The 13760-nt window shown below is 40.4% G+C and overlaps 1 protein-coding gene across 2 annotated transcripts in view; it reads left to right on the top strand.

Moving 5' to 3' along the window:
* Nucleotides 1–13760, top strand: part of LOC124722886 (chloride channel protein 2) — a 533838-nt gene that overhangs the window by 476901 nt on the left and 43177 nt on the right. The gene's annotated exons all lie outside the window — the stretch shown is intronic.

Here is a 13760-nt window from a genome sequence, read left to right as displayed (position 1 = left end):
ACAGATGATACATCTAAGTACCTATTATGGCAAGCTGCTGACTAAGATTTAGCATAGCAAAGTAAGCCTTTGAATGGCAAATTCTGATTTTTTCACATGCAGTCTCTTGTTATATCCTTTTGCATGATATAGAATAACTGACACACTGTAGGGATGAAAGAGTATACATATTTATTTGTTAAGCCCTCAGTATATTTCTAAGTGTTATTACAAACGACAAAGTTGATAACAAGTGTGGCACGAGAGGATCGTTCAACTGATAAAAATATATAATGTTATGAGATCCTATGCAATCAAATATATTTAACATATAATTCAGGCGTATAATATAAAGAAGTATTTATTGTGACAAATAGTGTTTTCAAAATTGTGCTTAACACAAATTGATTTTTTTTAAAAAAAAATGATTGTACCACAGTTGGAGTGAACATATTTGTATATAATTTAAAGCTTTTAGTTCTCAGTTGTCACATATGACATATAATATTCACAAGCACTACCAAACACATTTTCCCTGAACTATTGTAATGGTAAGAATAAAGGTAATCATGCAACATTACCAATGGTTAGCAGTAACTACTGCTGCTTGCAATCCAGCAGAGAGTAAGTGCACAACCTGTTCAACAGCTCGTCTGCACAGAGGTTTTGTTGCACACCACTGCTTTATGCCCATACATAAATAATTATTAAGGTGGCCTATGTGCTCAGTCAGTGAAGTACAGAATGTAAGAGTAAATTGAGCAATGCAATTGAGAATTAAGGATATTAATGTATGTTTAGCACACATTAGACTTATGTTGTTGCTTTATTCATAGAAACTTGCTTAGCTATGAATGATGGTCCTATACTCAATAGTCCAATGGAATTTGTAAATAGTTTTAGTACAGCAGTGCAGGCAATTAACAGTTCACTACATCACAGTCACCATAATTCCACTATGTTCACTGCTCACAAACTTATAAACCAAAGACTAACTTCTAGACAGTCCTATAGGCCTGATCCTGCCTCAGAATCAAAACTCATGTGGTCCCAGCCCATTCTAGCCCACCTTGCCTGCATGGCTCCCAGCACACCAAAGCCCACAATCTCTGCCTTGCGTCTCTGCCCTGCGATTTGTCTTGTGACACCACTCTACTCAAATATACCTCACCATCATTTGTTTACAAACAAACACTTTTCACAATATACAAATACTTAAACCAAATACAGTACACAATTCTGTTTATTTATCCTATCCCATACTATTATATTTTATTACTGCAATTATTTTTATTTTTAATATATTTCACGAACTGTACCAGCACTCGCTAGTCAAAACAACTACTTTATTCTTCCTTGCCTGTTTTGCATTATGTTCTTCAAATCCATCTACAATTATTAATACAGAAATTTGTTATTAAATTAGCATAGTAAACAAAGTATTGGTACAAACTACCCACACTGAAGCTAATAGCTTTATGTATACGTGGATGACTCTGTTTTAGGTGCACAGTTTCACCTGTTATGTTACATACTTCCACTTCATGAAGACATTACTTCTGTGATAGCTAATAGTAAGTTCATGGGGCAAAGATTTTGGCATTGAAATAAGACGTGTGTAAGCAACTATACATCTAAACCGTAAGTGATCTCTAGATTCTAAACACATTAATAATTTCAATAATTGGTCTCTAAAGGCATCACTGAAATCAATTTAAATGGAATTGCCTATCTTCAGTTCTCCCTGTCATTATACATCACTTCACTGAGTACGCACTCACTGCAGTTGTTCAGTTGCTGCCACAGCAAGGACCTCCTCCTTGAGTCCCATCTCCATCTCTGCATCAGCACACCATATGTCTCACATTATAGTACTCTTCTCATCAGCCAAGCCATAATGTGACAAATGTCAAACAAATGACCAAAATCAAAAGTTGCCTGTAACTATGATCCCATGGCTCCCCAGCAATCAGTCTAATGAAACCAAATGGTTTCCTTATTCTCTCTCCTGCATGTTTCTCCAGTCCCTGTCATTGTCACTCTGCCGATAAATAATTATTTATTTATTTAATTCTTCGCCAGCTCACAACCTGCACCACCCCCACACACGTGCCTCAAGCTCCAGGTGTAAGTTTTCTTGCCATATTAGAAAACAACCTATTGTCCTCACAAGTTTTCTTTCCACACCTCAATATTATTCCTGGTTACAAATAGTGAACAACCCCCCCCCCCCCCCAAAATAACAATTATATTTACCCAACAGAGACCATAATTCCTCCAAAATTTCTTACATGTGTGCACACAACAAGAAGTCAATATACATAATAATCTCCCAATATGCTTAACCTGTTACAGATATATAACTAATATATTGGAACAGAAATTTCTCCTTTTATCACTACCATATCACTTGCCAACATACAGCATCGACTCAATCACATTCCAGAGACCAAATGGTTTGTTTATTCTCTCTCCTGCCTGTTTCTCCAGTCCCTGTCATTGTCACTCTGCCGATTTCTAGTACTTGAACACCTGTTCACATTGTTATGAAAATTATTTCCATAATTATTACCCTTATTCTGATTTGTGCTACTTTCCTTGTATTCTACCAATTTTGGTTTATAACACAGTGCCCTGTCCACATTCTCAACAAAATTCAAAAACTGTTCCACTGAATCAGTAGGGCTGTGCATTATATCCCATTGCAAGTTCTCAGGTGGCCTTCTTTTTAATGTTGATATTTCTGTTAGTACCCCTAATGGTCTATCTAAATGTATTAGTTTGCTGAGATCCCTCACACAAAATTCTCTCATAGTTTATCTACCACTTCTATAATTTGGCCCATTTAAGAAGTCATTTTCCAATATTAATTGCTTGGCCTGTCCCCAACATTTATGCAAGAACATTACTTCAAATTTCTTATAGTCTACATATTCATCAGCAAGTTGGTTAGCCGAAGTCTGAGCTGGTCCCTCCAGCTGTCTATTTACAAACTTTACTTTTGTTTCCTCACTCATCCCTGTTATAAAGCTATTTTTGCACTTAGCCAAGAAATCTAGCACATGGTACCTATTTTACAACTGAATGGCTTTATACAGGGTGTGGCAGTGTTGATACTAGAATATTAAAAACACACCATTATGTCAATTAATAGTTAATTAAAGGTATGCCATTTACTAATGTGTAAGTCATTGTCCATTGTGTGGATTACTCTTTGAATATGACTCCTGTCAAATGATGCCCCCTCTGCACAACACATTCATCTAGGCGGCGTTGGAAGCTTTCCATAACTTGGCATAATGTATTCCCTGGGACATTGCCGAAGGCAGTTCTGATGCGATCCTTCAACTCAGGAATGGTGGCACAACGTGTTTGGAACACTTCTTGCTTCAGGTAGCCCCAAAGGAAAAAGTCTGCACATGAAAGGTCAGGTGAGTGAGGTGGCCAGGAAATGTCACCAAAACGAGAAATTGCTCTACCAGGAAATGCCTGTTGCAAGAAATCCATGCAAACTTTGGCTGTATGCGAGGTCGCTCCGCCTTGTTGAAACTATAATTGTTCCACATCCACATCGACCATACCTAATTGGGGAAGAACGAAGTCTTGCAGCATATTTAGGCAGTGTTCACTGGTGATGGTTACTGCCACACTGATGTCATCCTCAAAGAAGTAAGGGCCAATAATCCCAAAGGAAGCAACTCCACAACACACTGTGACACGTCCAAGGGCTTGATGTGCAGTTCATGTGTGTTTACATCACTCCAATAATGCATATTCTGTTTATTCACTCAATTACATAACACAAAATTAGCGTCATGTGACATCAGGATGGTGTGCAACATCTGTGGATTTTGGCGAAGGAGATTACGCGTGATTAAACACAATGTTTCACGTGAAACCCAATCATGAGACCTAATTTCCTGAAGAATCTGCAGCTTATATGGGTGAAAATGGAGATCTTCATGCAATATTCTCCTGATTGAGCGATTGGACATATGCACAGTTTGCGCATGACGACAAGCTGATCTTTTTGGGCTACGCAGGAGTGCAGCATGAACATCCTCCATGGCTTCTGGTGTCTGCACAGTTCTTTCACTTCTTCCTGGTTTCCCATTGCAAACAGAACCTATTGTTCGAAATGCACATACCGACCTCACAATGGTCTGTCCATCTGGAACTTTCCCATGACATCCCAAGTTGAAATGTTGCTGAAATAGACACTGGGTAGCAATAACAGAGTCGTTATTCTTGAAATAACTTTCAACAGCAAAGGCACGGTGCTGTGCACTCCACCACTCCATATCACTGTGATACTTGAAATGGTAGCTCGTTAGTACATGAATGTGGCATAAGCTGGCGTGCATTCCTGGAGTACGTTATTGTACTATGCAAGTCAAATTACGCTATGAACGCTGCCGCACCCTGTATTAGTACCAATTGCCATGGGACACCCTATCATACCTGCCTGCCCAGGTGCTACATTACTTATGGTTTCCTTCAGATTGTCTATCTGTCCTTGAATAATTTCTACCTCCCCTTTTAACTTTTCATTATGAATTTTAATTACCGAATCTAGTTCAGCTTTTGTGTGGAGTTCCTAAACCTCATCTCCTGTGCTTCAATTTGTCCCCCAAATTCAGATTCTACAGTCCCCAGTTTGGTACCCGACTACTTTTCTAATTTGTATATTTGTTTGCTGATGTCTTTCACAGTTTTTTCACGAGTTTCTAGTGTATTTTCAAATTTTTCTAGTACACTCACCAACAGCGCAAACTTTTGATTTACTGCATTTATCTTACTTCCAAGTTCAGTTTTTAAATCACCAATTTTACACTTGCATCTAGTTCAGATTTTAGATTTTCTAATTTCTAATTTTGAATCAGTGCATTCAGTGCATAAGTTCAGTTCCTGGCACCCAACCATGCTCCTCTGGGATACCAGGGCTACTAGAGTCACTCCTAATATCCTGTGATCTGCATTCACTTGAAAGTCTCTGCATCTCATTGGCCATGGCTGATGACTAGCAACACAAGATATATAATGCAACTGATGCTTGTACTTAACTTGGGGCTTCTGCGATGTCAACTATTACTGCAACACATGGAGCGGGTGATGGTGTGGAAATGACTGGGTGGCAGTGAGGACATGGCCAGGGAATTATGCAGAGATGGCCAGGCAAAGGCAGACACACTCATGGGTGCCGGTACAGTCAGCAACGTTTTGCTACAGCTGCCACATGGACTGGTACCAGCATGAACACTGCAGCTCCGAGAAATTCACATGGATGAGCAGGATCCCGAATTTGTGAAACAGACTGTCCCACAAAATGTTACAGCACAAACTAGGCACTGCCACCTACGATTATATTAATATTCACATATGCGCAATGGTTGCACTGCTAGACCATTACTTTTATGCACTGCATATAGCTCTGCACTCCCCCCCCCCACACACACACACACACACACACACTCACACTAACTGTGTTCACTGGCCTATACTTTTCCTGGAACTCTTGATCCCAAAGTACTTTAAGTGGAAAGGAAACAGTCCAATCCAAACTGAGCCTAACCAATTGCAGTCTTACCAACAGTTAGCACTAACTACTGCTGCTTGAAGTCGAGCAAAGAGTGAGCGCACAGTCTGTTAAATGGCTCGTCTGTACAGGGATTTTGTTGGACACCATTGCTTTATGCCATTACATAAATGATTATTAAGGTGGCCTATGAGATCAGTCAGTGAAGTACAGATATGTAAGAGTAAATTGAGCAATGAAATCTAGAATTAGGTATATTAATGTATGTTTAGCACATGTTAGACTTATATCATTGCTTTATTCATAGAAACTTGCTTAGCTATGATGATGGTCCTATACGCAATGGTCCAATCAAATATGTATGTAGTTTTAGCAAAACAGTGGCAGGCAATAAACTGTTCACTGCATCACAGTCACCATAATTCCACTATGTTCACAGCTCACAAACTTATAAACCAGAAACTAGCTTCTGAAGAGTCATGTAGGTCTGATCTTGCTTCAGAATCAAAACACGTATGGCCCCAGGCCGTTCTAGCTCACCTTACCTGCTTGGCTCCCAGCACACCAAAGCCCATGATGTCTGCCTTGCATCTCTGTCCTGCATTTTGTCAAGTGACACTGCTCTACTCAAATTAACATCCAAACACCTGACCATCATTCATTTTCAAACAAACATTTTTCACAATATACAAATACTTAAACCAAATATATTACACAATTCTGTACACTTATTCTATCCCGTACTATTATATTTTTTAATTGCAATTATTTTTATTTTTAATATACTGCACAAACCATACCAGAAATCACTAATCAATACAACTACTTTATTCTTTTTTGCCCATTTTGCATTATGTTATTCAAATTCTTCTATAGTTATTAATATAGAAATTTATTATTAAATGAACATAGAAAATGAAATATCAGTACAAATTACCCAAGCAGAAATTAATAACTTTATGTATATGTGGATGACTCTGTTTCAGGTGCACAGTTTCACCTGTTATGTTACAATCACTCACCTTATTGTTGAGGTTTTAAGCAATAGACAGTCATATAAAGAGGACTGACTTGTGGTTAAATTTTCAGATAACATCCTTGCTGAGAGATAATAAACTGATGAAAATATCCTTACACATATACACTTGCAGCTACAATATCCTGGTGGTGCAGCCCAACCAGGGTGAGTGTTTGTGTTAGGTGGCCTGGCTGAGGGGAACAAGGAGGAAGAGTGGGAAGGGGAAGAGGTGCTTTCCTGAACTGACACAGTTATGTGGAGCAGTAATTCATTAGGAATGAGATGTGGCTTTAGTGAGAAAAATCAGTGCATGTTGGGGAATGGTTACTGAGGTAGACACTTGTAGGACAATAATGGAGTTAAACACTCTCGATAAATGATGGAAGAATACCTGCAAAACAAGTATGTATAGTGGATGAATAACAACATGAAATGACTGTACATAAAACATGGAAAACTATTCAAGGGATTGGAGAATGACAATGAAAATAGAAATTATATGGCAACTGGTATGGATTATTATTACCATTATTATTAATATTATTATTATTATTATTATCACTAGTACTACTAATACTATTGTCATTTGGAATTACAGAACATATGCATATACACATATAATTTATTTACAAATTAAAGATTAAGTTTGACAGCCAGATTGCAGCACTTGGTGTCACTTCATTTATGTCTTTCAGACCACCTATAGAAACATGGAATGGGCAACTCTTCTCAGTATCTCTTGTTATCTGTTTCTCTGGACAACATTCACATGCTGTACTTTAACAATAAACATGCATCTTCAATATGTTTCTACATCTCCCTTGTCTTGTTTGGATTTGTCAAATCTTGACCAGTCGTGATTAGGTTGATAGAACTCTACAACTTCCCTCATGGAAATTCGACTGTGATTCATCTTCTGTGGTGGAAGATCATTTCAGTGGTCTTTCGACTTATTGATCACACTGAAAACTTCTGTGGTATGAAGATAAAACTAAGGTAGCTTGTGAAACTTTGGGGAAATCTGGAAAGAGCCATTTGGAACTAACTTCGTATGGTAACCTGTCATCTAAAGAATTATATGAGAGTTAATCTGACAATACAAGCAATGGTCTGTATGGCCTCTTTCAGATGTATGTCTGTGTTGTTTGTATGTGCATTATTTTTCCATACAGGGGCATAATATTCAGCAGCTGAGTATACTAGTGAACAGAGTAGTGTATCTGCATTTGCTCCCCAGTTGTTTGCAGATATTTTGTGGAGTAAATTTACTCTTGTGCTAAGCTTCTTTGACAGGTCTGTGTAGTGCTGGTTAATTGCTGTGTCCAGTCAAGGCTTACACCTAGACACTTTGGGAAGTACATAAGGGAAAACTTTAGTGCCATCAAATAACACATGTATCTTACTATGAATATTGATCAGCCAAAAATTTATAACCACCTAGTTAGAACTGTGTTGGTCCACCTCTGAAATACAATTCTGAGAGCAATGGATTCAACAAGTACTTGATAGGTTTCTAGAGGTTCGTGGCACCAGATGCCTATGCACAGGTTATACACTTCCTGTAATTTATGGGTAGCTGATGTGTGGGCATGGATCTGGTGCCCAATAGTGTCCCAGTTAGGTTTCATCAGATTCAGATAAGCTGAATTTGATGGGCAAGACATCACTGTGAGTTCACCATCATGCTTCTCAAACCACTGCAGCACAATTCTGGCATTGTGACATGGACAGTAATCCTGCTGGAAGATGCCAGCACTGCTGGGAAGACATTGAGCATAAGGGGTTACAGATGGTCCCTAACAATGTTCACGTAGTCCACAGCTGTCATGGTTCCTTTGATTATTACTGCAGGTCCCATGCAAGCCCAGGTGAATGTCCTCCATAACATAATACTGCTCCCACTGACCTTCATCTGTGGCACACCGCATGTTTCAAGCAGCCCAGGTGACGGCATATCTGGACACAATCACTGACAGGGTTTAGCAATAAATGGGACTCATCTGACCAGCAACATGATTCCATTGATCTGCGGTCCACTCTCAATGATCCCGTGCCCTCTGTAAGCATAACTGATGATATTGTTGGGTAAACATGGGAACACATAGGTGTCCTCTGCTGTGGAACAGCATGTTCAACACTGTGCACAGAACAGTGTGCTCCAAAACAATTGTGCCTGCACCACCACAGTACTCTGTGGTCCGATCTGCTACAGGTTGAGATTTTCACTCTGCAGTGGAGTGTACACTGATATGAAACTTCCTGGCAGATTAAAACTGTGTGCCGGACCGAGACTTGAACTCAGGACCTTTTCCTTTTGCAGGCAAGTGCTCTACCAACTGGAAACATCCCCCAGGCTGTGGCTAAGCCATGTCTCCGCAATATCCTTTCTTTCAGGAGTGCTAGTTCTGCAAGGTTCTCAGGAGAGCTTCTGTAAAGTTTGGAAGGTAGGACACGAGATACTGGCAGAAATAAAGCTATGAGGACGGGGTGTGAGTCGTGCTTGGGTAGCTCAGTTCATAGAGAACTTGTCCGCGAAAGGCAAAGGTCCCGAGTTCGAGCCTCGCTCTGGCACACAGTTTTAATCTGCCAGGAAGTTTCATTTCTGCTACAGATTGCTGTCTATCCTGCATTAGAGAGCAGGCAAGTCTCCAATCCCTATGTTCTGTGATGAGTTATGAATGTCCAACACATTGTCACCTACTCGTGGTTTCAGCTTTTTTCAGCCACTTTTCATAGATGCTCACAGCAGTATCACACAAACAGCCAACCAGATTAGCCATTTCTGAGACGTTCACTCCCAGGCACTGGGCCATGACAATGTAGCTCTTGCCAGCATTGTTTAAGTCACCATATTTCTGCACTTGCAACACTTATCATTGCTAGAATGATTCCCCATTCATCTCTGCTCTGCTCATGTATTTCTCTTGTCACTTCATGTGCCCTCAGTACCACCAGGCAGCATACTACCTCAAGGTGGGCAGTGGTCATAATGTTTTGGTTCATCAGTGTATCTCTTTGTTATAGAGATGGAACACTGTGACCTCTGTTTTACCGAGGTTTGTTGGGTGTTCCCATTTGAAAAATTATTCACTCTATACGATAAGCAAATTGCCTTTGGCTTCTGGCTCAGGTTCTTTGGCCGACAGTTGTTTTATGATTTTTCAGATGTTTCATCAGCACAAGTGCCTAACATTGTTAAAGCTTCACCCTCCACTGCTGGTGGCACCAGCAACAGAGGGTGAAGCTTTGAGAATGCCAGTCACTTGTGCTGGTTAAATATCAGAAAAATCTTCAGAAAAACTCAAGACAAAAGCCAACAGGCAATTTGTCAACAAGTGGCTATGAAAGCCTTGGCAGTTTTTCAGTAATATAGGGTTACTTCAGAGTGAACTCTCACAATGCTTGATAGCTTTGTTCTGTGCATTTGCATTTGCATCTATGATCATAGCATGCAGAGTAACCATGGTGTATTTGAATTAACATCACAAATAGAGAATGATTAACTCAGGTCCTGTGTTAGTGAAGGTAATCAGAAAACTGTTCTGTAACAAAAATAGCTTGACTGGTGCAATGAGGTGTAACAATAGTTCTGTACAAGCACTCTATTGTGGGATGATAATTGGTTTGTGAAAAGAAAGGCAAGAAGGAAAATTTAAGGGGAAATATGGATAGACAATGAGGGAGAAAAAATACAGAGATAGGACACAAAACAGGTACAAAGAATGAGTGACACATGGTTACAGGATGGAAAGGAGCCACTTGCCAACATATCAAAGACCACAATGGTATAAAAACAGTAGAAAGACTAACAGTAACGGCTCACCATATATCCCTGTTCCGTCAATCTACATTATTTCTAGAAAGCATCACTATGCTTCTTCATTCTCCTTGTACCCACTCCACCTCATGCACCCATCATCTCAGTATGGCTACAAAGCTAAGACAATGCAGAATGAGTGTGTGTGCATGTTTTAGTTAATTTGTTAGTTTTGAGAAAGCACTTTGTTAGAAAGCTTAGCTACAAGCCAGTCTTGTTTATGTACCTGTCTGGTCTCTTTTTAAAGTTATACTAGAATATTCTTCTAACATGTGCATTATGCAAAGGAAAGCTGGAAAATGAGGAAGCCGAAAATAGGTAGCAAGAATCTTGTGCAGGACTCTATGATGTCTTCCTGTCTTCCTTTAAATTACTGCTCAGACAGATGTTCATTTCTCAAGAGTAAGATAATCCACTACAGATAAGTAATTAACTGTTGTTGATAATATTAACAACTTAGGGCATGCCACATTTCTGTACCTTAGGTAGGATTAAATAACCATGACATACTTCTGCTAATGTATTTAATCTAAGGTTAGGGGCCTTTTTACTATAGCACAGTGACCCAAAAGAGCGTAGTATTTTGCCATATAATTTACACTAGGCCATATCTTAATAAACATATGACAGGTATCAGATTACAGAACAGTAACGACATTTCTACATTTCTAAACATAGTTTTTGTTTGGTCTCAGACTCTAAATGCTGGAAAGAGGGAGAGATTTGTTTGTTTGGTTTACTTATTTATTTAATTTGACAAGACTAGAGCCACCAGGCACTCCACAGATTTTACGTTACATTCATTACAATAATGGTGTTTTATGTAATATCTAATGTAGAATACAACATTTAGAAATTACTACAGTGCAGAAAAAACACAATTTTATTCATTTATGATAAATACAACAATTCATGGGATGGGGAGAGTGTACTTAGTAGAAACTGACATTATTTTTACAAATAATGTCCATTCATACACAATCAATCATTATATTAAGGAAGAGAATTTAAGTAATTAATTGCAGCATGTTTTGTACTCTGTATTTTTACCACTATGCGGCTGCATTGATGGTTACAGCTTCTTTGTGTTAATCATTAACTTGTAGTTCTATACTCAAACTTCATTCATCAAAAGTGATATATCTTGGAAAGAGAAACTGGAGCCTTCCATAAACCATGTAAGAAGCAATGAATTTTACTCCCTGTTTCCACTGTAATCGTCACTCTACATTTCATTGATCAAGCACTGTTTGCTTGAGGTGTAGTTTGTTCACTGTTCACAATAATCAGCCATTGGCCTTACAGTCATCCACTTCTGGGTCAGCATCACAGTCATCCCTCAAAACAAATTAAAAGCAAGAAACTAAACTTTATCTTTGTGCAGAAATGATAGTGTTTTGCAATGTAATTTTTCATTGATGGTAATATTATCATAGAAAAATATGGAAAACATATGCAGACACTTGTAAATTACAGATTAATTTAGGTATTTAAGGTTATTAAGAATGTTTCTCAACTATATGATGCATGATTAAAAGTGTTTTAAATTTACACAGCATTCAGTTTACTCTTTGTGCTTTGTGAATCTTCTGTACGTTAAATCATTTATTGAATTTTTATGTAATAAAATATGGGGACATCATTACTTTCTCCTCAAGAGATTGCACATTAAAAAACTGACTGATTGATATTGTGTAGATCAGGACACAAAATTTATAATAGACCTCACTTTCAAATAGACAGACTGTCGGTCTTACATTTTTCATAGAATTCTTTCAACAACATCTATCACTCATTTGCCAGTTTATCTGACGTTTGTTTGATAAGCAACCACTGGTCAAATTACTTTGCAGTTCCTTTGTATGTGGCTTTAGTTGTTGGGCTATCTATTTTACTATATTTTCAGCATAGGACATTTCACTTTGTTTCAATAAGCAGTTGACACAGATGTACAGGGTCAAGTATAGTTATTCATCTACACTCCTGGAAATGGAAAGAAGAACACATTGACACCGGTGTGTCAGACCCACCATACTTGCTCCGGACACTGCGAGAGGGCTGTACAAGCAATGATCACACGCACGGCACAGCGGACACACCAGGAACCGCGGTGTTGGCCGTCGAATGGCGCTAGCTGCGCAGCATTTGTGCACCGCCGCCGTCAGTGTCAGCCAGTTTGCCATGGCATACGGAGCTCCATCGCAGTCTTTAACACTGGTAGCATGCCGCAACAGCGTGGACGTGAACCGTATGTGCAGTTGACGGACTTTGAGCGAGGGCGTATAGTGGGCATGTGGGAGGCTGGGTGGACGTACCGCCAAATTGCTCAACACGTGGGGCATGAGGTCTCCACAGTACATCAATGTTGTCGCCAGTGGTCGGCGGAAGGTGCACGTGCCCGTCGACCTGGGACCGGACCGCAGCAACGCACGGATGCACGCCAAGACCGTAGGATCCTACGCAGTGCCGTAGGGGACCGCACCGCCACTTCCCAGCAAATTAGGGACACTGTTGCTCCTGGGGTATCGGCGAGGACCATTCGCAACCATCTCCATGAAGCTGGGCTACGGTCCCGCACACCGTTAGGCCGTCTTCCGCTCACGCCCCAACATCGTGCAGCCCGCCTCCAGTGGTGTCGCGACAGGCGTGAATGGAGGGACGAATGGAGACGTGTCGTCTTCAGCGATGAGAGTCGCTTCTGCCTTGGTGCCAATGATGGTCGTATGCGTGTTTGGCGCCGTGCAGGTGAGCGCCACAATCAGGACTGCATACGACCGAGGCACACAGGGCCAACACCCGGCATCATGGTGTGGGGAGCGATCTCCTACACTGGCCGTACACCACTGGTGATCGTCGAGGGGACACTGAATAGTGCACGGTACATCCAAACCGTCATCGAACCCATCGTTCTACCATTCCTAGACCGGCAAGGGAACTTGCTGTTCCAACAGGACAATGCACGTCCGCATGTATCCCGTGCCACCCAACGTGCTCTAGAAGGTGTAAGTCAACTACCCTGGCCAGCAAGATCTCCGGATCTGTCCCCCATTGAGCATGTTTGGGACTGGATGAAGCATCGTCTCACGCAGTCTGCACGTCCAGCACGAACGCTGGTCCAACTGAGGCGCCAGGTGGAAATGGCATGGCAAGCCGTTCCACAGGACTACATCCAGCATCTCTACGATCGTCTCCATGGGAGAATAGCAGCCTGCATTGCTGCGAAAGGTGGATATACACTGTACTAGTGCCGACATTGTGAATGCTCTGTTGCCTGTGTCTATGTGCCTGTGGTTCTGTCAGTGTGATCATGTGATGTATCTGACCCCAGGAATGTGTCAATAAAGTTTCCCCTTCCTGGGACAATGAATTCACGGTGTTCTTATTTCAATTTCCAGGAGTGTATTTGCATC

This window comes from Schistocerca piceifrons, chromosome X (genome assembly GCF_021461385.2).
Source record: "Schistocerca piceifrons isolate TAMUIC-IGC-003096 chromosome X, iqSchPice1.1, whole genome shotgun sequence".
NCBI classification, from domain to species: Eukaryota; Metazoa; Arthropoda; class Insecta; order Orthoptera; family Acrididae; genus Schistocerca; species Schistocerca piceifrons.
This window is presented reverse-complemented; position numbering and strand designations above follow the sequence as displayed.